Below are 27,098 nucleotides of genomic sequence, written 5' to 3' on the forward strand. Positions count from 1 at the left end.
AGTATTCTGCCAATATTTGAACGAAGTGCATGTTAAATCATATTTCTTCGATCAATTACTGAAGACAAACGAAGACTAACATCATGGGAAATATTGTTTGCAAGATCCCTTTTGCATATAATGGATTTTAATCCATTTTTTGTGGTGAAAATTATTGGTCAAATAAGCTAGAAAACCCTTATATTTTCCGTTGGAAAATCCACTACATCTGGAATACTTTCTATAGATTTATAACAAGAACTTCTTTGAAGCAATATTGTCTTTAGAAGCCTTATGCTTTTGCTAGTGAGTACTGTAAACGCGCGGGAACAGAATTGACAATCTGCGATGTAGTGATTTTGCTTTACGACTTCGTGTGACGGGATGCAATATTCTGTATATGACGGATGAACGGATATTTGGAAGCCTATAGTATGAAAACCGTGTAATGCATATTTTATCCGGCGGTTCGTCGACCCCTCAATTCCATCAAATTTTGTCCAACGTAGATTCAAATAGAATAATTCAGTAATGCTTAATGATCGTTCTCTCAGGTGACAGGGTGCATTTTGTATGGTGAGTCTTGTTTTTCAATAGGAATTTTATTTCGTAAATCGTCATCTCGTAACGACACAATCCTCGACTCTCCATTGCAATCTAGATAAAACCAATTATGTAACCTGGATTTTGATTGGCGAATGCTCGGAGATTTACGGCAGTTAATAAAACGAGAGCAGCTGATATCATAGAAGATTGAAGCACAAACATTACGTCCAATGTAGACATTTCCAAAAGTATTTATCAGACAAAATGTACGAAATGACGGGAAATGTCCAGTAAAATGCAGATTTTTGCACCAAAGTGAGCCTAACTCTCCTGTGTGTTTAGATTTTGAGGTCGTTAATGCTGGTTTAACTGCCGAAGATACCGTATTCGAATTACTCGTAAAACTCATCAACAGTTTGAGATCGCTAAACCGGTCTCCTAGACCTCAAATCAGTACCTCAATCCTCGATTCTTTTTTGTATTCTTTGAGCAATACTAGTTTTCTTATCAATGAAGTCATCCAGAATGCAGTGTCATAATCAAGCTCAGATAGAACTGAAAACATCATTAAATTAAATCTTTCATCAAACGAAAGCGTAATGACAGGTTTGTATTATGGGTTTATTATCAAGTTTATATTTCCTGATTTCGTCACGTTATCAAGTAATAAATTGATCTACAGTATTTGGCATATGACATATCATGATGTGAAAATCAAGATACAAAATGTGATCTTTTTTAATATCACAACGGTTAAAATCGGTCACCAATTCTTTTAACCATAACTCAATGTGGCAAGATGTTCGAATTACCGTTCAAGCGAATTTTTGAAATATACGTCAGAACGCAGTGCATGTTTAGATATTATATCTCGACTTATCAGAATTATTCTAAAACCATGTAAAACTTTTGGGATGAAGATGAAAATCTATGGCAATAGAGATTAAATATTTAGAGCATTTTACAAATTTAGCTAATGTAAACTTGACAATTACAAATTACATAATGTAACATACTAGATGCTGAACAGGATTGAATGGGTTATTCCAGTTTGTTAGCTTCACACCCAAACCTCTCACTGTAGTAGAAGCAGAAAGCAATGTATATTGATATTCTATTTTTATATCCCCGCCACATCTTTCCCTATATACATGAGCCAGTGTATCAATTACAATGGGGGTGTTATGAAATTACGTCACAAAAGATAGAAAACGTCACCAACGTCCATGTAGCGTTTTTCCAGACGCACATTTATTTCCATTCTGACATCCACCCCTCCCTTCCCGTTCAATAATAATTTCATGAAATCAGAGAATTTTTAATATCAGACACATATACAAATAAATTGACATAACTAGTATTTCATAATTTATCATAACCGTTATTCTCAAAATCAATGACTGCTCAGTTTGAGTAATATCCCTATGAACCCCAACCGTCTCAAGATCATTAGTCAAATATCATCATGTTACAACCGTCTCAAGGTCATAGTCAAATATCATCATGTTACAACCGTCTCAAGGTCATTAGTCAAATATCATCATGTTACAACCGTCTCAAGATCATTAGTCAAATATCATCATGTTACAACCGTCTCAAGGTCATAGTCAAATATCATCATGTTACAACCGTCTCAAGGTCATTAGTCAAATATCATCATGTTACATATGGTAAGAAATTATTTCCAGTTGATATTTCAAATGATATTTGAGCATTAGAAATAGACCGGATAGTTTCTATCATAAATGGATGACATTAAATTGTTTTAGGTCAATATAAAATGGTCATAAGGTAATTAACTCGCCTAAAGTAACATATGGTCTCTCTGAACTTTCGTCGACCTGTTTACATTTGCATATCTTCATAGAAATGACTACAATTTCTCAGTCATAATAAATGAAGTGGCATGGTTCATTTTCAACATGTGCATGCGTGCTAAATTACGCACTCGGTGCCGCGAAACAACAATTCATTTCAAACAGTATATAATATAAACTCAGTTACGCTTTAGATATTGTGTTTATTTTATACATTTCTTACACGAAGTTTTACAACTTTTTTGAAACAGAACTTTGCAAAACATAGCGGAGTTACATTGACGTGGAATTTAAATACGCGGTCAACTCCACAAGCGAGTGTTTTTGAAGAAGCATTCGGTCCGTCTTCTTTTATTTATTTATTTATTGAAATTGCATACATGTACGTGTTCACCCTCCAGTCTTTAACCTCTCGCGAAGTCTGGTACTCTCGCGAAGTCTGGCACTCTCGCTAAAGGTGGGAGACGTATAACTCCGGTTCACGCATTTTTCTTCCTCTGAATTTCTCAATCCATTAATTTCCAGAATTTAGCCGACATTTATGTTTACTGTGATTGTTTATTAACCAATAGAGAGCGCTACATATAGAACTGTGTAGTATCGAGTCTACTGGGGTTATCATATAACATTATCGGAATCTAAACGGCGGGAAATATCCTCTCTGGGTATAGGATAATACTTTAAAATATTTATGAGCAACACAGTCACATATATATGAGTAGCATGAGTTCAGTGACTAATGTCTCGAACACGCTGGTTTTTCTAGTCCAAATATTTCTATCAAGAAAACAATCAGACATAATTTCAAAGTAAAATGTTTGAAATCAAATGCAAACCAATCCATTTGGGATAAGGCCTACAAGTTATGTGTCACCAAGTGTGATGTTGTATGGAATGGGTGGAAAGAATTTTAAGAAATGCAGAGACATGCTAATTTTTCCTTATTTGCTTTCCCCCATTTTTTTTTTTTAAATGGGAGTGGTGTGTAGAGATTTGAAATCTGATTAACTTTGTCTACATTGACATTGTCGTTCCTTTTTACTTTTTTTCAGGAGGTATTGAGATAGAGGAGGGGTAGATGAGATCTAGGTCGTTGTGTCAAATCTCCCTCTGAATGACAGCGGAGAGGGGGAGTTTCATGTATTGAAGTTGTGTGACATTTTCCCCCGTTGGAAATGATACAGTGAAAAGCACTGAATATATCTTTGTTATCAATTAACGTTCTATTTTCCGGTTCTTTTTCACCTAAAAAGCCCTTGTTCTCACCAAGTTTCGACTGAATTCAATACTGGGAACAAGCTTACACAAGTGGAAATTCTATTGATTTTAAAACTGCACCACTTAATGTTGTCCAAGGTATCATCGCAAAGTGAATAAAAATTGTCAGGTACCGGTACTTGCACTAAACATACAAGCAAAACATTCACGTAATTTACCTTTGATGTAATTGAAGAGTAATTTCTACATTGTAGGCTGTTGTTGGATGTATGTAGTATACATGAATGAGAGATTCACCGAAGTCATTTCCCCTGACAGCTTGATTTGAGATCAGACACTTGCCTGTATTTGTGGTTGCTTAAGAGTCAGAATCTAGACGTATTAACGACCAAAACACATTAAAAGAGACATATACTATCATCACTTAGCAAGTGGACTTCATAATGGGAGAAAGTCATTATCTATAATTCACGTTGGACATTTTGTTTTGAAGAATGGTGATCTTGACATTCAGCTGATGAACAAGATTGCTATGTCCACAAAAAATGACTTATTGATATTGTACATGTATCTCTTAAGACAGTAATGATTCTTCACGTAGGAATCCGGGTTAGAGTAGGTTTTCAGTACCCATCGCTTGTCATAAGAGGCGACTAAATGGGACGGTCCTTTGGATGAGACCGCAAAACACGAGGTCTTGCGTCACAGTAAGTGTGGCACTATAAAGAAAGACCGTAAGCACAGAGCATAGGTCTAAATTTTGCAGCCTTTTACCGCCAATGGTGGCATCTCCATATGTGTGAAAAATTCTCAAGAGGGACGTTAAACAATATTCAATCAATCACTTATTGGTATTTTATCTATTTAAGACAGAGATAGTTCTTCACTTATCAGTATTGAAGGTATTCGGTATGTATAGACTTCCAATTTCTGTGTATATATTATCTAAGTTATTTACTTTAACAATACTGACTTATTCTGATCGGTCGCAGTAGGTCAGTGGTAGAGCGATCGCTTCGTAACCACGACATCATGAGTTCAAGTCCTGCTGGTGCCATGACCGCGTCACACCTAAGATGTAAACATAGGTCCTTCCCTAAACCTTCCGCATTTAAAAGTGAAAAATTCCCGACGAGACATAACACAAACTAACAACAACGACTGACTCTGAAAGAGCAACAATTCTAAACAATAATAATACGCAAATGTTCAAAGAGAGTGTTTGTGTTCAATAGGTGACTAATTTACAACTTGCTTCTGATAATTTGAACCATGCTCAATGTATACCAACACCCGGACTATCTATTACTATTCAGCTCTATAACGTGTCTGATACAGCATTACAGATACATCAAACGGATGGTCGTTCTGTATCGACATTATATATGTAGATAGATTCTACATAATGCTATTTCTGTCGACAAAGGTGACGTTAGCAAGGGATTTTCACACCGACAATTCATTTTCAAATCATTTATGTGTACATTAGTGATGGAGGCAAGGGATGCCTCTTACAAAATTAATCTGTGTTGAGCTAACTTTCTGTTCAAATAAAAAAGGCAAAATACTTACACTGTACAATTGGAGGTCAAATAATTGGAAGAAGCTGTAGATAATACATAGCCCATTCTTAACATTTGTAAAAGTTGAATGGGAACTTACAAAGTTTGAATCACTCGGTATCATCGACTACGTAAAGTGTTCTCAAAATAGATATTACGAATATATTCTCAATTATACTTTTCCCCACTTGAATGAGAAAACTTCTCCATTCTATTGTGTTAGTGTGGGGGTTCTGCACACTTATTGACCGGCATATGGATCATAAATGGCGGGAAAGCTCGGCGATCATTCTCCCTATAATTAGATATTGGCAAGAGCTGGTCGCTGTTAGGGGGTCGGTATGGACAGTTTAATGACCAAAACACATTAGTAGGAGCATATTGTTTCTGTCATTAGTATCGAATGATCATCATAAGGGCGAAAAAGCAGCAATTCATGGAAGACAGTTCTGAAAAAAAATTGTGAAGTTGACAGTCAATCAATGGGTAGCTCTGTTCCATGCATTTCTATGGTTCCAAAATGTATCCGTTTTATCGTCGGTTGTTCTCCTGTTGTTCAATCACTGACATGCTTAAAAGCAGAAATGAATGATGGTGATATTCTCACAATATCCATCAAACTGACGTTTATCATCATATACTCTTACTCGTCTTTTCGGGGTTAGTTTTTCACAAACGTGCAGTATGGGTTGGGGACAACGCAATAAGTGTTATTTATAATGACCTTAAAATCCACCTATGACGTCATTCTTTTGTTCAAACACTCCATTATTTTTCAGGAATGGAGAGTTCGGAAAGTAGGTCAACCTTTATACAAGTAGATATAAATGCATGCAACAAAAGAATGAAAAACGTAAGACATGATTAAAATTAAATTAAAATTTTGTTTTTATTAATGTTTACAGTGGATTTTAAGTGGGTCAATGTACTCGTATCACTCCATTCCTTAAAAGCAATGGACCTCGGCCCCTTCGGGGCCTCGGTCCATTACTTTTAAGGAATGGAGCGATACTCGTACATTAACCCTTACATATTTACATAGCAAATGCACTTAGAACTGGATCGCTATCTCAAAATTTTGGCGAAAAGGTTTGTAATTCCTTCTGCTTATTCAGAGACTTTAGAAAGGATTCAGTCACGATCATGGGCCCAGCAAGCGATCGAACCGTCCCTGTATAAACCCTATACCAGCTGAAGGCATGATTGTAGTTTCATGTAATAGTTTGTATTTTTCTGACAATTAATTGTACTTAATGACACCTGATACCCACAAAATAAAACAATAAATAAATAAATGCATGAACGTGTCCATATATTTGGCTTAGTTTGGTTGCAATAAGTACAAATATACAATTCCTAAAAATAACAAGAGACTTGTAAATTTTCCATGATGTTCAAAAATTGAAATGTATTACCCCCTCCCTATTTAACTCTATACAAATCTCCCCAATGTTTGGACTTAAATGAGAATCATATGAATAAATTACATTCCATATAGTAAATTGTATTTACTTTACTTATAAATGCATAACTTTAGTTCTTCATCATTTTTGGAAAAGGGTTTGTTTGTATGAGGTGTCGTTAACATGAGTTAACGAGTTAGATAATAAGATATCAACTTTTCATACAGAAAAACAAGCTACGTTAAAAGTTAAGGAAAGGAATCATTTCCATTATTCACGAAAAGAAAGACTGGTTGTTTAAAGTAACTCCATGCTTATGTGACTTATCAATAGTAATGGTTCAAAGTAGAAAAAATATACCAGGGTAATTATAATTTCCACTAAAAAATAGTTTCATCTAATAAAAAACCGAAGAAAATGTATATGTAGCCATCTTTTAAAAGATGCCAGACATACAAAAACGAAAGTATAACATAAGAAAATCGTATATTTTCATTAATCAGCATGATAAAAATGCCTAGAAACTTGTTAAAATGACAAAATCTCAATTTCACCAGTTTCAAAAAACTGCTTCTTTATAAAATGGATAATTGTTGATCTCACGGATCTCATTGTATAATTGATATATAATAGAGAAAAATACCAGCATGCCCTTGACAACATTTTCTTCATATGAAAAAATTATTATTTATAGAAAATGTAAACTTTTAAAGCATGAAATCCTTTACGAATTTTGTTTATTTATACCCAGTGAAAACCCCGACCCCAAGATATATTTCTATCATCCACGGAGTTTTATTCAAATAAAGACTTCGCAAAAACATATGACTTCACAGGAGGGTGGCGAAACCTTAAAAGCTTTATGTCCTTACGAGAATCTTTCATTTATATAGAGACAAGTTGCTGTCCTTGAAGAAATGGACTGTAATACGTCGACCCTGGGCATGTGTTTCTAACAGAAACTTAATTTTCTGGTTTGAAATAAAAATGTGTTTTAAAATCTTGAAACATTCAAATATTTCTTTATAAGTTTTAATGCTAGAGCGGTAATGATATATAGGCCCAATGGATATAAAATATTTGTAGCTTTGACCTTTAACATCAAAATTAAGCGTCTTCCTTGTATTTGATTTGGACCTTAAAGTTCAAATTCAACAGGGGACACAATCTGGTCTAAATGATAACGTTGGAGTTCCAGATATAAATCTGACAACTGAATATTGATGTTCACAACCATGAATGCCTTTTTTTCATTTTAAAAGCTCAGTGTAGCTTCACAAATGATGTCAATTTTAAGATATGAACAATTTCACGTCCTTTGTTGAGCGGAGCTGAGGTCAATTAATTAATTCATATATGTTGTTATGTAACTATGTGTACATATTAGACTCCATAACATCAAGAACAATAAAATATGTTTTTTACAAACCACACAGAACATCTTTTAAAACAATTATCTTGACAATTGTTTATGAAAAAATACTGATTATGAGATGACCACTTGAGAGATACTAATGTACATATATTAGTACCTCTCAAGTGGTCATCTCAAAAGCTTACAGAAAGTAAAAACTGACTATTCAGAACGACTTATGAGGGTGATCGGTGGGGAAATAACATATTTTGGATAAATTATTGGTTCTGTATAAAAATAATTTCTTTCTAAAAAAAAAAAAAAAGGGGGGGGGGTATGTACATAAGATCTATACAAGCTATCCACACTTTAGGTGCCTGTAGGTGGGCAGTGTTCCAACACGTACACTTGTGCATACGTAAGCTAACTTTTCTCCACGGCATCCGGTTTATTTTCTGCAAGGACCTCAAGGTCCATACACTGTAACCAGCTCTGTGCCATTTCGGAGGTAGTCTTCTTTATCGTGACATCACCTACCGTTTTAATTAAGACCCGCAGCTTTCATTTCTGATGTCGAACAGAATAGTGACGGTAATATCGCGACGTACTTTGATAATTAGTGGCTGTTGCAGTCTGGAATCGAACTTCGTCCACCCGCTTATAAAAAAAAAAAAAAAAAGCTCCCATCTAATTATATTTCATACTTAACATGCAAAGTCATGAAAATGAGATAACATTTCCCAGTTTCATGATACAAATAAAATATGTATTCAAAAACAATGAAAACCAGTTTCAATAACGGCGACTACATCACATCGCATAATATCAATTACAATACTATTTTCCCTATGAAAGTACACATGCGCATAGATAAAGTGTTTGATAACTGATTTTGCATATTACATGGTTCCAGATAAGCTGCTCTATCTGACTTTATTCTCAGCTATAATAGTCAACAATTGATTAATTTGAATAATTGAAAAGTCAGTGATCTGTATGAATTCATTCAAATGTTATCGGATAACATTGTGCCCTGAATAGTTCAGCAACAGAAATACAATAATTTTCAAGTTCTAACAACTATTATAAATACCCCTTCAGCTCCCAGCTGAATTTAAAAGTACACAAATGAGTTTTTAACAATATGCAAGCGAGTCAGGCTTCCATCGTTCTTCAGCTTTATGCATTTTTAACAAACCGGAAAACAATGATGTAAGAGTTATTTAATAATTTCACCCCATTGAGCACAATTTCTAACACATGAACGTTATGGGTAATGTTAATTTTGCTTTAAAAACACAATACATAAGTAAGTTTGAACATTGCACCAACGATTGCATGAAAATAAAAAGCTGTGCAAAGTCATGCGCGCTCGAATTAGACTTGGCATCGTTAAATGAGTTTCAAAGAACATGAAATATCTCATTTTTCATTATTGTATGGTTAGCAATGACCTGTAACATTATTTCTGCAGAATAGTAGCTCAACCCAAACATACCAAATGATATATGTCGGGGAAAACCAAGGGGTCACCAAATAAAAGAATATCGGGACGAAGGTTTCATATTAATAATAGAGGTAATCAACTCCTCCATTTCATTTCCCCCGGATCATTCCATGTTATCCATGAAAGTTAGTATTCAAGAACAAATTACTATCAAACTAATAACCCAACTTCAGTTTTAGTAGACAACGAAAAGACCACTGGATCAAGATACATGCATTAGGCACTGCGTTTTCGTATGACGTGTCCACATGGAAATCACGTGACTGTGATGGGACTTTTCCTACAATCACGAAGACGTAAGCGTAGTCATGGACAGCATTAATACCAAAAAAGAAAACAAATTAAAAAAAATATATCATAAAAAAAATACACGACAAAACTTTACTCTGTTCCCCTAAATACGTTACTTGAAGAAGCCAAAGCAATACCAGAATAAAGAGTATGGATGTTGCCCATCACAGGCTCTTTAAACCACCGCGGGTTACAAATGATAATTCTTCCGAAATCCTACAACCAGTTCCTTAAATTCACTCAAAAAGTAATAGATGTCGTCAACATTTATAAGTATAAGCAATATTCTTAGTCATGAAATAAAGTTCAGTTTTGTACTCCATCATGCTAAAAGTGTAAAATGACACAAAGTAGCCACCATACCTACATTGTAGCCCCTACACTAGCCGCTACATGTACAATCTTAAGCGCAGCTCAGCCCAGTGCTTATTGACCTTGAATTCCGAGTAAAGGTCTAAATTTGAAGCCCTACTCTGGCATCAGTGTTGTGAGAAAAATTCTCGAGTGAGACGAACATTAAACTCCAAATAAACAAAAAAAATATCACCCCCCCCCCTTGCCGAAAATGGATTTTTAAAAGCATTCTGAAATGCCATAAGATGGCAGTTTATCATCATATTGATTCAGACTTGAGTTTTAATCCCCTGTAGCCTAGTCGAAAATTTCAAACGAAAATTAAGATTAAAGTCAGGATACAGAAAATTTAGAATTTTGAACTTTATTTTATTGGGGCGCTGTACCTTTACCTAGATCTTATGGTGGGCTCGCCGTTCATTGGAGAACCATGAGCCGCCTTGGACTGTTTATTTGAAATGTACCTCTTTTAAAGAGAGCTCAACAAATGACGGAAACTCAAAGAATGCAATCTAGTACCGTTATTTAATGTTATGGTGAATGGAAATAGCATACCAAAGTGACCCTAACCAGAAAGTGCGGAGACAGGCATAGACGACTTATTTTTTTTGGGTGAAATTTATGTGTAGGCCCGGGCGTTTGTGTTAACGTTGATATTACGTCCCTAAATACACCCCGTGTGACATCTGTATTTCAATAGTATTACCGCTGTCTGGCTATGGGAAGTCCATACTATAGTGATAGGCAGGTGTTCTTGCCAAATAGTATGCAAAAACTCGTCAAGGTCATTTGACCTTATTCTGATTCTAGGGGATATCTTATATTTGACAGTTGTAAATATATTTGCTTCAAAATTTGAGGCTATGATTGTAATTCAGATATGAGGTCCCATGATTAATTGGGTGTTGTTTAATGTGCCTATCGAGAAAATTTCATTCAAATTGAGACCAGTGTAAGTGGAAAAGCTTCAAATTTTGACCTTCACTCAATAGTCAAGGTCATTGAGCAGAGACACCAATAATTCTTTGTAGTGGCATATCTACATGTAACAGATAATATAAGCACCGTTTCACTACTGCACGTGAATTTCCAGGGAGAAATAGATATCGCTTTGCAGCTGCGAGCTACACGTGCTATTTTGATAATTATATATGTTAAATTCATTTGGGCAGATTTTGTGTCCAGTTTGCGACACTACTTTAGTTACTACTCAAAATAACACAACTCCGATATTCAAAGTTACGCATGCGTGGATCTAGAGAGAGGTTGGGTCCGGACCCCACTGAAATTTGCAAAATATATGTCATCAAGATGTATGAAAAAATTGAGTTACTGCATTTGCGTGCTAAGCAAAAGTTTGACCCCCAATGGTCGGCGGAAAGGGTAAAAAAAAAAAAAAAAAAAAAAAAAAATACGGTAATGCAAAACGAACCATTAATTTTTGAAAACATATTGATATACAAAACATACCAGCTTAAAATAAAACCAACAGACTCCGTTGCAAAACCAACGATCACCGATGCAAAATCAACAGTCATTTACTGAATTGATGCTAGATGGCGTGCAAAAAAAGACAGACGTTATCTGAATTAATGTTAGATGGCGCGTGAGTTTATCTACGTAATCATTATATGTGTATATATTTTGAAATGCATTTCCCGCGAAATTGCTAACCATTTCGGACTCTCAGAACGCCAATATATCAGATGCTGCAAAACTTGTCTACCTTGAACAGAATAACATATGCTGGACTCGAACCCGCGATCAACAGTTCAGCAGTCGACGTACTAACCTACTGAGCTATTCAGCTAGGCGATTTTTTTTAAAATATGTAGAGTATTTTGACGATGTAGAGTACCTCCTTAAAATGTGGTTTTGGGCACTGATACTAGGTATGCCCATGATTATTGTTGATGACGCGTGGGCGACGTGTCGTTAACTGACAGACACTCCGATGATTGGCCCTTTGAGGAATGTTTTACCACTCCTTCAACAATGCCCTTCAAAGTTCTTGCAGATTTTGAGGCTGGCGGCTGAGCACACGTCTAACTTGCTCGTCCCACGAGTGGAGGGCCAATCAAGAACGTTGATGCCGTTCGTTTGAAGGAAATTTTGAGTCAATCTTGCGCGCGCACTGTCCTGCTGAAACATTCATTGGTAGTAACACAAGCTGGGAACTGCATACCATCTGGCAGTTAAGGGTCCATTCAAAATAACCAATAGTGAAAGAAAAGTTTTGTTTTAATAATGCATCTTGGGAGTATGACGCTGTACAATCTGTAACGCTCACGGACACGATTGTCTGTATAACGTTCATGTACACGACAGTAAACCCGAGCTCTGCCGTCAGCATTTCTAACGTTAAATCTGGCTTCATGGCCATAAAATGAGAACAGACATAAAATCAATAGCATTCTTTCAGAGATTACATCTTAAATATGATTGGAAATGTATATAAAGAATTTGTGTGATTTTACAGAGTCAAGGGTATTTAAAAATATCATTTGTTATGGTCATGGAGCCTGTACACGTCGGAGGGCCGTGTCACGCTGATTCAGCCTCTGTTTGGCCCACTGCACTTGGCAACGTCAGTGATGTGGTTTAAGTTGAAACCTTTTGTAAGGTCTTCTGCAGCAGAACCCATAGCATTTCAATATTCTGGATATTATTCTAGGATGAATGGATCTACAATGACGTCCAATCGTTTGCTGCCGTACACCTATCCCGCGAGTGACGTTGCTGTACGTATGCTTGTTGACGTGGCGTTGTCAAACGGTCGACCGGGTCTTGATGATCATTTATTGATCCCGTGTGACTATACCGGCGTAGTAACCGGCTTATTATCCAGGGATGAACATTAAAACATCCTGCAACCTCCCGCTGACTTGCACCTGCTCGCAGCGTACCGACAGTCTGATTTAGCGTTTCATTGTTACGTGACATAGTTTTCTTTATCTCTACTGTTGATTCTGCACGTGCAATCATCAGCAGCATTGTTTTATCACCAGAAAACTGAGCTGTACTTTTTCATTAGTTTTAAATAGCGCAAGGAAAATCGTGTGCAATACTACTCACATCCTGTGAATACGACAGGTAATCAATACGATGAATGGTGAGTGAAGTTTGCAAAAATATTATAAAAATATTTGAAAAAAAAAATCAGATGTGTTGCATATGACCTTAGAAACAGATGTCCCATGTCACAGTAGGTGTGGCACGCCAAAAACCCCTCACTGCGCAATGGCCGTATGCGCCAAGCATAGGCCTAAAGAAGCCCTTCACCGGTACTAGTGACGTCTCCATATGAGTGAAAAATTCTCGAGATGGACATTAAACAAATTACAATACAATACATGTCTATATTTCAGTATACATACGCAAAATTATGTTTGTATAGAATCTGGTGGAGAGTGGAATCCAAACCAAATATATACGTTTGAAAAACGCAGGTGGAGTGATGAAGATAATGTGCACATAATAATCTGATACGGAACAAATGAACTGAAGCTCACATGATAAACATCAAACAGAGGAAATGAAATTAATCAAAGTAAGCCACATAAACGGAGACGGAATGAGCAACGCGACAAGAACCTAGAACTATTTACAAAACTATAAACCATGCCATTTACAACTTGTTTTACGAAAGCTGTCAAAGCGAAGTCACCATTGTCATTTGTGTATCTCTTTTACAGGGGAAAGTATAGATTTCCATCTCTCTAGGAAGAGAATTGACACAAAATACAGAAGATAAGTGACTTATACGTGACAGGAGGTTCCGTAGATCTGATACGAAATAACCCTCAAAAGATGAGGTATTTCACTCGTTTGAGATTCTCTAAACGTTCCTCAAATTTTCTTTTTCGGGATAGATTGACGATGGCTATCTAATTGAGTATGATATATTTTGAATTTAATCTCACTTCCGTGATGTTTTCAATAGCTTTGAAACAAAAAGTCCCAACTATGGCGCCATACTGAATCAGATGGAGAAGATTAGAATATGTGTCAATCTAGGGGCTTTGCTATTTCATCTGTAATAGATACACACAATGTATGTAATTGTTCATAGTTTTATACGTGTATATTTTTTCCTTTTAATGCTACCTTCCTATGACTATTATATGCAATTGTGATTAGATATCCTGAAAAGTTATCATTACTATCATTCATGAATTGATTGAACTGATGAAAGCATTCAGTCTAATATGTAATTTAGTTTTTACCTCCTCGTTGACAATAGATAAACGTCACACCTTTGAAATACATTAACACAGTTCTACAACATGATTTTATACCACTTTCGATTTCAATTAACCCCATCTTATATCTCAGAGATGTTTTCGTATTACATAATTCTGGTGGTTCATTATCAGTTACACATTTTCGATACGGAGGTCTTTTATTCCAGATCTAAAATAAACGGCACAGTCTGTGACGTAAAGCCATATCATTCCTGATAAGTTGCCGATAGCAAGAAAAAAAAATGTCGATGAAGAACACAAATATCTGAAATAAAATTATCAGAATTCTGTTCAATGATTAACCGTATTATTTTTCTTCTGTCGTGTCGTCATTAAGCGACAGAGAACATTACACTGGCGACAGAGATAGGATTCAGACATCATCTCGCATAGTTTGGTATGGTCTAAAAGAACATGAATATCTGGCTCCGTCGCAATAAAACTGGATGAGCAAGCTTCAAGATCTTTAGAATTTTTGTGGGCATAAAATCGAACCGACTGTTGCTTATCCTCAGCAACTGGGACTACCACAGCAGTATAAAGACCACAAAAATACAGAGAGCAGGGGAGAGAGATAATCTACGCATCTCAGTTTCGGAATCCACATATTATTTTCAATATAAAACGTGAGACTCAGACCAAAATTTAGTTCAACTCTGTTTTCTGTCCCCTATACCCTTCATTACGTTACTTCTTAAAAAAAAAAATTGCCAAAAAATATTAATCAAGTCTTTTGAAAGGCAATTTTCTTAGTATAACCAAGAAATACTCATTCACAGCAAGCCGTTTTACTTTTCGAAATTTAAAGTATAAGACCATATGTCTTGTTTTGTAAAAAAAAAAGATAGCAATTTATATAATTATTAATGACGAAATGTCGGTTTCTTAAATAAATATTTTTCCCACCATGAGGTAGTTAAAAATTTGTAATCAAAGGGATATTTGAAGTTGCCACAGAAGAGCACGCACGTATCTTGTTTGCTACCCACCCTTTTTTGTGGACAGGCAAGATTTTTATGCTAGTCTTTTTTACATATGTATATGCAATAGGGGGTCAACCATACGATACAACTTCCTTCTTGTTAGACCCCTATCGGATGTTTTTATTTTGTGTATATATGTTCTCTTTCTCAATGTTAGTTTTATAGATGTATGTAACAGGGGGTCATCTAGTCATTTGCAGCATATGATCTTAATTTGTACTTGGTTTTAATGACCCCCTGTACTGTATATACTTTTCGTCATTTACTAAATAAATGACATTTTCTATTCTCAAACTTGTTTTAATTTGCCTGCTTTGAGCAAAAAGAAAAAAGAAAAAAAAAGTGCAGTCCACTTGGCAAGTTGTTTTGAGCTAAGGATCATAAAATGAGATGAACAATAATTCGGTGTTTTTAAACACATGTATTGGAAAATATATTTGTTCTTAGCTTTTCGTGTATTTTTATGAAGAAAAAAAATTCCTCTGCAATACATATCTCTTACATGTATCGGTATATATTCTAAACAATGATTATTGATGACACTTTCCAAAAGCCAAATGGTCCAATGATCCCTTCTGTTGAAAAGATACTAGCTAGGTTCAGCTAGCTGCAATAATGTAGCCCTCTCCGATTTTTTTGGGAGAGGGCTACAACTCCTTAGGATCTCCGTAATGGTCCAAATGCGGGCGTGAATCACTCTCGCAACATTTTCGATCACTCTAAACATTTACTGACGTTCTTTACTTAAATAAAATTATATTCTATGTTTCTTAGTCAATATATGAAAGGTGAATAAATTTACAACCTGCAACTTACTATTTGTGAGGCTCTATTCTACTGTTTTCAACAATTTCGATATTATTCCAATTCTCAATTCATATTTGTGCGCCATGTTTGATGTACTGAAGTTTCAACTTCCGATTGTCAAGTTATTTGCATATGTCATATAAGGTAGTATTTACATCAATGGACAAGTACGGAGGAGAAAGCTATTTCGTCGGTAATAAAAAGGTTTAGATTTAATATCAAGTTAAAAAAACGAACAGCAGAGTGTAAATTCTTTCTGCGACCCTATGGTTTTCCTTTCTTTGTCGGATTGGCTCGAGTAACTACATTTTCTCGCAGATTGTCAATGTTGAGGTTTTTCAGTAGATCCACCTACGAGATCTCGCGATAACAAACATGGCGGAACAGACGACGAATTTTGCATGCTGTACATGATGTTTAATGAAAAACACCTTTATAAGACATGCCCAAGCACAAAGTTGGTACTCCATTTGGTGTAAACAATATTTGAGACTAATACAAGGAGCTTATTATCGGTTATTCATTAAAAAAAAATCGGATAGGGCTACATAATTGCAGCTAGGTTCAGCCCGCGCCAACGCGAGTAACTTTGCTGTAAACTTTTAATTGTGTATGGATTAAATTGCCTTCCACTTGTAGCCCAAGTGTTTGATGGTTAATGAAATGGAATCAACACGTTGGAACTCTCAGTAATCTAACTTTTGAGTCGGACTATTTTACATGAGTAAATTCATTTTTATCATATATATTACCTCCGACTTACGCAACCAATTTGTTTGTTCCATTGTATTTATGGTTTGATTGACTGATTGAATATTGTTTAATATCCCTCTCGAGAATATTTCACTCATATTGAGACGTCACCATTGCCGGTGAAGGGCTGCAAAATCTAAGCTTATGATTGGCGCTTACGGTCTTTGATCAGGGAAGGATTTTTATTGTGCCACACCTGCTGTGACACGGGGCCCCGGTTTTTGCGGTCTCATCCGAAGGACCGCCCCATACGACAAGCAAGGGATACCAATAATACGCAAAATGCGGTGAGGTGGCGCATGTGTAGTAGACCAACTTAAATATGCAAACTGACGAATCATTGCGCCTATCAGTCAAGCAATGACCCCCACTTTACTTTTCAACTGGATATTCTACCTTGAATGATTACGCACAACCTTTTCCACATAAGTTTATCAATATCGGAAAAAGATAAAATCTGATGTTCTCTAAGTGTTCTCTAATCTATCACTATAATCATGTTAATTGCAAACAACCGATTGTAACGGAATCTGGTGTTTATACTGAAAATCCACAATTTGTCTTCCTTTATTGAAGGAATGCGTCACAAATTATTTATTATGTGGGGAAAAGATACAGACATGAACCGAAAAACAGTCCAAATTCTTAAGAAAATCACAAAAATAAGAAGGGATGGTCCGGTACGCAATTTGATATATCAGCTCTTCTGTTATGGAGGTACTTACAGTATTCTTTTGAACACTTGGATGGGTTAAGAGGATATGCGTATATCATAGACTGGTTATTAAATGTACAATACAATAACCATTAAAGTTATGAAAAGCGTGAATTTTGTTTTTATCAGGCGGTGGTATACATATGAAAAACGTGATCGGGCGGTGGTATACATATGGAAAAAAAAAACGTGATCAGGCGGTGCTATACATATGAAAAACGTGACCAGGCGGTGGTATACATGTGAAAAAAGTGATCGGGCGGTGGTGTACATGAAACTGTCTAATCAAGAAGAGAGTGTTTGAATTAAGCCATTAACGTCGATGCTTGTATCCAAGAAATATGATGAATTTCAATTTTTGTTTGAGCTATGCTTAGCCATCAACTCCCTGAAGTTCTTTTTCTGGTAATATAGCAGCTGGCTATCATCCTAAGATATATACAGTGAAAACTGTCCCATGCGATACCTGTGCACTCCGTTTCACCGGGCATTCCGACCAAGATTTTTATCCTCAACTTCATATTTCCATGGTTTTTACACTGTTTACAGGGCCGTAAATTACATGGAGGCGGAGGAGGCAGGTGCCTCCTCCAACTTTTGAGCCAAAAAAAATTAAAATTTAAAGTTCATTAGAATTTATGTTGTTTCCAATAACTAAGAACATGATACCTCCCTTAAAAAGCATTCCAAATCTTTCTTTTAGAATGAGTTAGTCAAGTAACATCTTAGAAGGCCCTAGAATCAAGGATTTTGCACGAAACGTGTTCAGTGTGCACAAAATGTGCTCAGCGTCTGGGGGCCGTCCAGGCCCCCAGACCCCCGCCTAATTTCCTGCCTCCTCCAAATTGAAGGTTAATTTACGGCCCTGGTTTATTCCAACACACTGCATATTCCGATAAAACAGTGCCTCCCAGTGTGTGTCGGATTAGACAGGTTTCAGTCTATCAAGTAGCGATAAGATCACCGTACGCAAAAATTCAACAAAGGGAAACAATCGTGGGATGACTTGGAAATTGCGTATTAAAAGAGAGATGATGATATACCATATGACCATATATACATCTTAACTTAAAATAACATTTTGTACGGGTGGTTTCGGAGGATTGTTGGTACCAAAAAAATCTGTCTTTTAATTTAGCACTTGAGATTTTTATTGTTTTGAAATATTTCCTCGTCTTAAAGAAACATTTTTCTCACTTTATCAGAGGTTTCTGGTTAAGTAAAAGAGATGTCCGTGTTTGCCCAACTCTCTAATTTGTATTGCTTATAGGAGTTATGAGATTGATCACTGTTCGTTATCTTCACCTTTCATGCAAGAAAAAATAAATTTTGTTTGTTTTTGTTTTACGTCACTGTGAATCTTTCACTCATATTGAGACGTCGCCAGCTGTAAGTGAAGTGACGCAATTTTAGACCTATATTTGTGAATACTTGGTACCTCAGCATGTCGAGGTACTTTCGATTATACTTGTCCAGTAGGCGGTTGATTCCTTGTCGATGATAATAGTGTGGAAATATTTTTGTTTTCTGATCGTAATTTTTGAGTAAATACAACTTATTGATCGAGATGACATTTTTATAGCCGGTAACTTGAATCATATGTCAGTGGGGGCAGCATCATTTTAATTTTGCTATAAAAGAAATTCTAAATAAATACAGAATAACAAGTTATACGCCATATTTCATGCGTCGATATGCATAAACACAGAAAATATGTTATTCAAGCGGGGACAGTGTCAAAAGTAGTTCGGACCGGAAGTGCTTTATCAAACGGGCGTGTGATAAAGCTAATGCTTTATCTCACTTTCAATATACACCACATGTATGAGATAATGTGTCATAATGTATGATTGTCATACATGTGTATAATTCATATGATACAAATATGTATTACACATACGGTATATCAAATAAGAACATAAACTCTAATTTTACGTAAATAGGTTTGACGCGGTCGAGGTACATACGGGACTCGAACCCACTATCTCTCGGCCACGAAGCGAATCCTTTAACCGATGTACCACCGCGACCAGTTGAAGAAAGATTCGTACCATAGTAACTTGTATATATCTTCATTCAGATAATTATCTCTTTTTACAGAAGATCAACTTGTTTTCTAAAGAGATCGTCATACGTTGTAAATATTTCATAAAAAGATGTGTTGACATGGATCTCATTTTTTTTTTTAGAAAACGAAGAATATTACAGTGAACGTAAGTATATGAAATTGAAGAATATCACGATCAATAATACGAAATATGTTATATAGAGTATGAGATGAGTCACTGTCAGATAGTAGAGCTACGCTGTATTTTGTATAATCAAATTGACTCGAGGCGTTTCCAAGATTAGAGTCGCGTGTTTTGAAAATGGTAAAAATTCGCTTGTCTGGAAGCCGATATTAGTTATACACAAGAATAATACACTTAGTTTTTGACAAACACCAACTCATCAGGGACCAAAAAAAAAAAAAAAAAATTCGTTGCCAGGAATGGAATTCAAAATTATACAAATGCACTCACTTTCACAGTTACTTTCATAAATCACGGCCTTGATGTTGAAGCTAATAAGACGCCTTAATCTGTTTCCGCACCTGTCTTCAATTCCGACAGAGTAAAGATAAAACAATAAACATTTCTTCATTGGATTACGTCGTTATTGTTCCTGTTGTATTCTTGCAATGAACCTTTAAGCACTCAGACACGTCTGACAGCAGCTCCGCTGTTTAATTTACACTCATTCATTAATGAGGATGCATTTATACGATTACCAAATGGTCAATATCCTAATGAAGAGGTTATTCTTTCCATGTTTCACGGTATCTATAATTACAATGGCTCTGTCTAAAGGATGGCGATTAGACATTAATACAGTCATCATTTTAGATAATACATGAATCTATGTCCGGGCTGAATGGCAAAACAAAAAGTGAGTTCGGGGAGGGGAAGAGTTGCAATATGTGATATTTAAGGATTTTTCAAACTGACTAATTACTTATTTTCAAGTGATTAAATTTTCAAGGACTGCATATTCGTGGAAACTTGATTTCGTGGTGGTAGAACTGTTTAAACAAAAGAAGAACATCGTCATAATGGCTGACTTCATTTAGAAACACAAATTATCAACAATTAATGCATTGAACTGGATACCTCAGTTCGAACTATAGATTCGAATCTAGCAGAGTTTAATTTTTTTTAAAGGTTACTATATACTAAAATGCATTTTTCCATCAAATAAAGTAAATGTGAAAGTTTTCCAAATCATCCCCCACTTTCCATTTCTATGAATGTTCTCTGACGTGTTATCTCTCTCTCGGACACTGAAGTTTGTTATTTGTGGAGGAATGGAATTCGTGGATCCTGTCTTTGATTACAACCAATTATCGATAATTATTGGTTTGATAAATATAGATACAACGGTAGGGTTACCCCACCACGAAGCTTGGACTTGGGGTGTACCAAGTGATTTGGTACACACAAAAATCTTTTGTTCGAGATGTGAAACATGTACTAATAAAAGATTATCTTAGCTTGTTTACATTGTACCGATTGGTTAGTTCATTCATTTTGACGTCCAATGAAAATATTCGGCTAGGGGATGAAAAGTTGCATCGGTTTTTATGTGTTTTTTCCCATTCATATAATAAAACACTCATTTGTGTCTACCCCCTAAAAACAATATTTACCTTACACTTTGAGATGGGTGATTATTTTTCATCGAGGGTAAGTCAACCCCTGCATTGAGTACAATCACAAAATGAATATTATTCTGTTTGAGAAAAAAGTTATAAGTATTAAATTCAACCAGGGCATCGACAGTATGCAAAGTAAAATTAACTGCCACAGTAAACAGAAGTAACATATAAGCATATGATGCTGCTTTTCGTTGTATATACATATAAGTAAGTAATCTTTACACATGCTAAGTTTGCCACAATATCAAAATGCACATACTTTTCCGCTTTTTAACCGTCTTTCTCCGGAAGCTTCCGGTCACACTGTACTGCTCTCAAATTATGATTCGCAAAACAACGGACCCAGACCCTGCCGTAGTCGACATATTTTTATACGCTCTCCGATAATTACTCCTATCATTCGTGGGAACTAGGCTCGTTATGTCGGAGGTTGTCTATTCTTTCTTAGAGTTATTTTCAGAAAGAAAAAAAAACATTCAGAGCTACATACGGCTGATATGAATTATTCGCGAGGAAGAAGACAACCAATTCTTCTTGGTTTCAAGGCAGGAAATACTAGGAAATAGCCAAACAAATACCAGTGTTTAGAATTATGCATTTGTATGAATAATTTACATGTACTTCCATGTTTTAAAACCATTTGATAGAGTAATTATTGAATGTGTTTCGAAAATGAACATGAGAAACAGTCACGGAATGGAGCCTGACAATTCCATATTATCACAATTCAATTCAATTTCAGAAGACAAAGGTACACTACATTATATATATTTTTTCTCATTACATTTATACAATAATACGAGGATTCAAAAAGGATAGTAAAGCGTAATCCATTGGCTCAGACAATAGTTTTCTCGTCCACATTATTTAAATTACCTAGTGGATTTCATTTTATGCAAATACTTGTATCTTCGTAATCGAAATTTTATTGGAAATCTCACGAAAAAGACGATTCTGGTCCGGAAAATCAATTATCAGTTGTGCTTCATTAGTTAAATACCATACTGAAATATCTTCTATTTGTTCAGAACGCACGTTTCGGCACATTAGATATCCATTAATTTGCTCAATCCGACCCTCTTGGTCAATGCAAGAATACAAATATGATAAGATATATGAAATAGAATAAGAAAGGGCTAATAAATCGTATAAAATGTGGCTCCGATATTAAGCTCTGCTTGAAACAGAGATCTGGGCAATGAAATCAAGCCTAATAACAACGGCTACTCTATCTACGGTGTCTGGAGAACTTATGAAATAGATAGAGTTTACAAGAAAATTAGTTTTCTTCTGCTGAAATGCGTCGACTGAAAGATATATTTTGATAAAGAGATAGTAAGGAGAGGTATTTCTGTTATTTCTGAAAACGCAGTTCACATTCGGGTCAGGATTGTTGATAATCTTGTTAAAGGTGCACTTGAAATTTTGAAAATATGATCCAACTATGAACTGTTTGTCAGTTTACTTCTTTAATCAAACCTAAAACGACTACATACTCATAGTAATATCATATTAATATATCTTAACGCTCACAATTTAAAGAATATGTTCTCCTATCACCCAGAGATCAAAGTAAATTTCCAAACAGATGCAGTAATTAGATTAAAATTGCAATTCTAAAACCCCGATGTTTACCTCCAATAGTAATGAATGGTTGTTTAAGGATGCATATTACACCACAGAATACTACTATGAATGGAAAGTGAGAGATTATGTACAAAACATATTTTAAAATCAAAAGCCTTGAAATTTATTCTATACTTCATGATAAAAATGCAACTGTAGTAGAAAACAATCGGGATAATATCAAATTCCCTGCAAGATTCGAACTCACGATTTACAGACTGACGGTCAGATATTAAACCAAATGAGCAAACCGACTGGGCAATTGAAGTTCACAACAACTAGAAATACAATACTGATATTTATATGTATTTCTACGTTTACTTTACGAAGGAAATCGGCCATTATGTTGACACTAGAGTTATTCATCCTTAGGATCATGAAACTAGTCTGATTGTGCACATTTTTCTGATGGTAAAGCCATTTGCAACATCTGAAAAAAATCTTTATGAAGTTACATGTAATCTTATCGGTTAACGTACCATTAATGCAAGTTCCATCACCATCGAATATAACATCAGAAGAAATTGAGCTTGCCTCTGTGATTAAATATGATACTTGATACTCATAGAAAATATACGTCAATTGCAGCATCTGAGCTCTCTGAGTGAGCATCACAATTGAATTTTTCATACATGTCATTTTCATCACTGTAGAATATTGAGTTACTACAAACTGAACCAGTTCGCAAAAAGACTCGAGTTGGTCACTTATTTTTTAAGATTTAGATTACTTGCAGCACCGGAAGCTAACTTTTTGATTACGGATCCTGACAGGGACGTTCCTTGTAAGGTTCCTTAACCTAGAACATTGGTACTCTGGATTGGAGCTGTCCTCAAATTAATTAAATTTATCACTCAAATGGGAAATGCACAAATACAGTGTAGGGAACCTAACTGCACATCTACAGGTTAGACATAACAATTCTATCACAAAGGTAGAACTGTAGGTCTGACTTGTATTCATTGGAATTCATCCTTTTCTAGCACCCCGGCTCCACAACTTTAATTACGTAACTACAACATATATGTTCAATCATATGCCCAAAAGGCTTTCTTCAGAGATCTTAAAATACAAAAGTAGTTCCAATAGCGGGGAAAATGTGACAGACAGACAGACGGCGATAACAGCGAGATAGGCAAACCTTCTTTGGAAAGTGCATGTGTAAATCATAAATGTTGGAACATTTTCACTAATTATACGATATGAAAATGACATATTCGTTTTCCAGAGAAAAAAAGAAGGGCTTTTGAAACGACTAAGAATTTATTCAAATTGCATTAAAATTGTCATTTCGTTAAAGATATTTCAACTTACCTTATGTAAAATGTATAAACTTTCCCAATAAACAGATATATAATTGTTTTATAAGATCTAGTATCAAGGTGCGTCCGATTCAGACTCCTGAAAACCTTCACTGTTGATAAACTGTAAATCAGGCGAAAAAATACAGCATGCAAAAAGCAGACTCCTTGATCTTGAATGGGAATGTTTCAAAGATAAAATCGTGAAGCTTTATATATTTTTCAGGAAAATGTGAACGGTATTAAAAATATTTCAGCTATAAGAGGACCGATTACTCATCGTTTAATACCCTGGAATCAAAGCGTCAGTCATTAATGACATTTTGATGTCACTTAAATAGATCCGTGGTCCTAATACCAGTCTTTAACTTCTTCCACTACTTTGTTCTAGCAGCCAGCAACATTTTTATATTTAAAGTCAGGATTTTCTTTCTTCTGGGACTTGTTAACTATTTCTAGGAATCAATTTGTCAGTTTACGGACTCTTGATCAATCTTTGTTTTGAGGCTTTTCTAGACAATTTGAAATTATTTAATTCTGTTAACAACGTATCGATCGCTGGGAATATAATATGATTGACGCTTATCAAATGCTAGCTCTGCACTTTCAAGACGGCAGGGTAGATGAACGCCAGATAGGGTGTACACAATCAACATACTGGCAATCAAGAATTCATATTGTATGAAGCAAGAGTTATAGGCTTTTTGTTTTGTTTTGTATGTTATCTTGTGTCCCATTCGACATTTTGTTCACTGGCTACAGATGAAGTGCCACAAAGTTTGACCTATGCATTGCCCACAAGGCCGTTGCAGTAAAGGATCTTTATCGTGCCAGCGCCTATCGTGACATTGGACATCCGATTTAAAGGTCATATTTAAAAAGCACTTGGCTTGCACTACCAATTTCGGACACGTGGTGAAGGGACAATCACTACCTATTATAAAATTCTGCGTTGGACGCTGTGTCGAGATCAAGAATCGAAATTGAACCTTGTAGTTTAGAAGCAGGAACCCTAACCAATAGGCTCTCGGGACCAGTAAAACTCCTGACATACTGTCAACACATATAACTACAAATATCACAACTTCTTAGGAAGTCAAGCAACGTTATTTTCTAATTTATTAAGGTCGTCTCAGCTAAGACTCGCGCCTCTAACACTTACTGTCAGGCACTTTGACACGAGATATTTACCACTAGAAGGTTTATTCTCAATTCTTAACTCCGAACCAGCATGAGCAACCATTTAAGGTAGTATGAAATTAACTCAGTGGTGAACTTAAATCATGTTTTATGCCTGTTTCGTTATTAGGAGTATTGTATGAACCCCATTCCCGTTTAATGAATGTATAATTCACACGTTCTCGGTTGTCATCTTTCGGAAATTTGAAGTGTTTTCTTTGTACGCAAAAAACAGCACAATCAATAATATTTAATTTTCTTCATCTCTAAATCTCCTCACTTAACACTAGATTTCCCTGACGTATTTCGTTTATGCACAGCTAAATTGAATATAACACTACACTGGAACCGAAATGGTAACAGTTTTGTACAATGTTTGAAGCGGCTTTGGATTTTTCTTAAAGATTCTCCATTACAATTCATTTACTCGATAATAGTTAGCCCTTCCTATCTTTAAACTTACATTGTATTATCCCCTCGCAATAAAAGGCAGTTTACAAGCAACTATTCTGTCCCAATGAGTTTCTCTTCACCTTGTTAAAACCTCATCCAAACTACACTTATATAAGATAGATATTGATTCTTAATACAAAACTATGATGAATAATTGTAATTCGTAAACATTTTAATCAAAGCAAATGGCAAAAGTCAACAGTTTCGCAGGCATGCTCGTCGGTATGTTAGTGATTTTCAATGGAAGTAAACGATGCATATTCGGTCCAATATGAAACGCATTTATAGCGAAATTTAATTATAAATATGAATTAACGAAGGTCACATGGAAACTGTTATGCACCGTCTTCTAAGTTTGAATTGAAAGTTAAAAAAAAAAAAAAAGGTACATGGTAGTTTGCCTAACAAAGGAAAGGACAGTTCTACTAATTCGAATCGTAGATCTTTTCTCTACATTTTCTCCGTCTCTTATTGTTTTGTATCTCGCCAGTAAAATACTTTATACAACATAATAAAACAAAACCCACAGAATATCTAAATTTGCTTAGTTCGTAGAGCTTTATATGATAGATATTTTAGCACGTACGTAAAATTTGCCACATGAAAATCGTCGTGACTTTTTATTTAGGATCGGAGAAATCACAACTTTCTCATAGAGCTTTATAAATAATCCTTACCTCCTGGGCACGCGCACAATCCGTGGACTCGCGGACTTTATGACGACACCAAATACTCAGGAGTAGAAATTATTAGCAGAGGTCCACACAAACTTTATATACAATAGCTGTATATTGATTTGGGACGTTTTATACTGACGGACAAACTTCTAATTCAATGCACCGCCAGATGCATCATTACTCCCCTAACGTGTAAGCGCGGTCGTAAAACAAGACTTATTCATTTATATTCTTAGTCAAGTATTGCTTTTTTCCTGTGTGTTAGTTATGTGTCTGTTTTAGCACTCACTGTTAATTAAAAAGATTATTGGGAGAAAGGGAATAATGTCGAGTCGATGATTATGAAATTAGTGAAACAGATGTCACTTTTTTGCGGAATTTCCGAGATTTATCCTATCCGTTTCTGTGATTAGTTCGGAAATAACCAAGGTGAACACTGTCGACATTGATCATACTATATTTCTAATATATCATTTGGAATTAAGGGTTATTTTTACCGTGGAAACATCCAAGGACATGCAATATCAATTAGAGCTCTTTATAAGCGTTGGGTTCTGGACAAACTCGCTCCCAGAATACATGTTTGTCTTCAATCAATCCTGACCAGTATCTTTGATTCAGAAGAGTCATTGGAA

At 35.5% G+C, this 27,098-nt stretch overlaps 1 protein-coding gene across 2 annotated transcripts in view; it reads right to left on the bottom strand.

Moving 5' to 3' along the window:
• Positions 1-26,666, bottom strand: part of LOC125675645 (uncharacterized) — a 28,597-nt gene extending 1,931 nt beyond the window's left edge. The window contains exon 1 of one of the 2 annotated variants that reach the window (XM_048913420.2): positions 26,464-26,666. The gene's annotated coding sequence lies outside the window, so the exon portion shown is untranslated. Of the gene's footprint in view, positions 1-24,167; positions 24,326-26,463 lie in introns of those variants that run through there. The other variant, XM_048913419.2, reaches the window with a different exon arrangement.
• Between the last annotated feature and the right edge of the window lie 432 nt (positions 26,667-27,098).

The sequence above is a fragment of the Ostrea edulis genome, chromosome 3 (genome assembly GCF_947568905.1).
Source record: "Ostrea edulis chromosome 3, xbOstEdul1.1, whole genome shotgun sequence".
NCBI classification, from domain to species: Eukaryota; Metazoa; Mollusca; class Bivalvia; order Ostreida; family Ostreidae; genus Ostrea; species Ostrea edulis.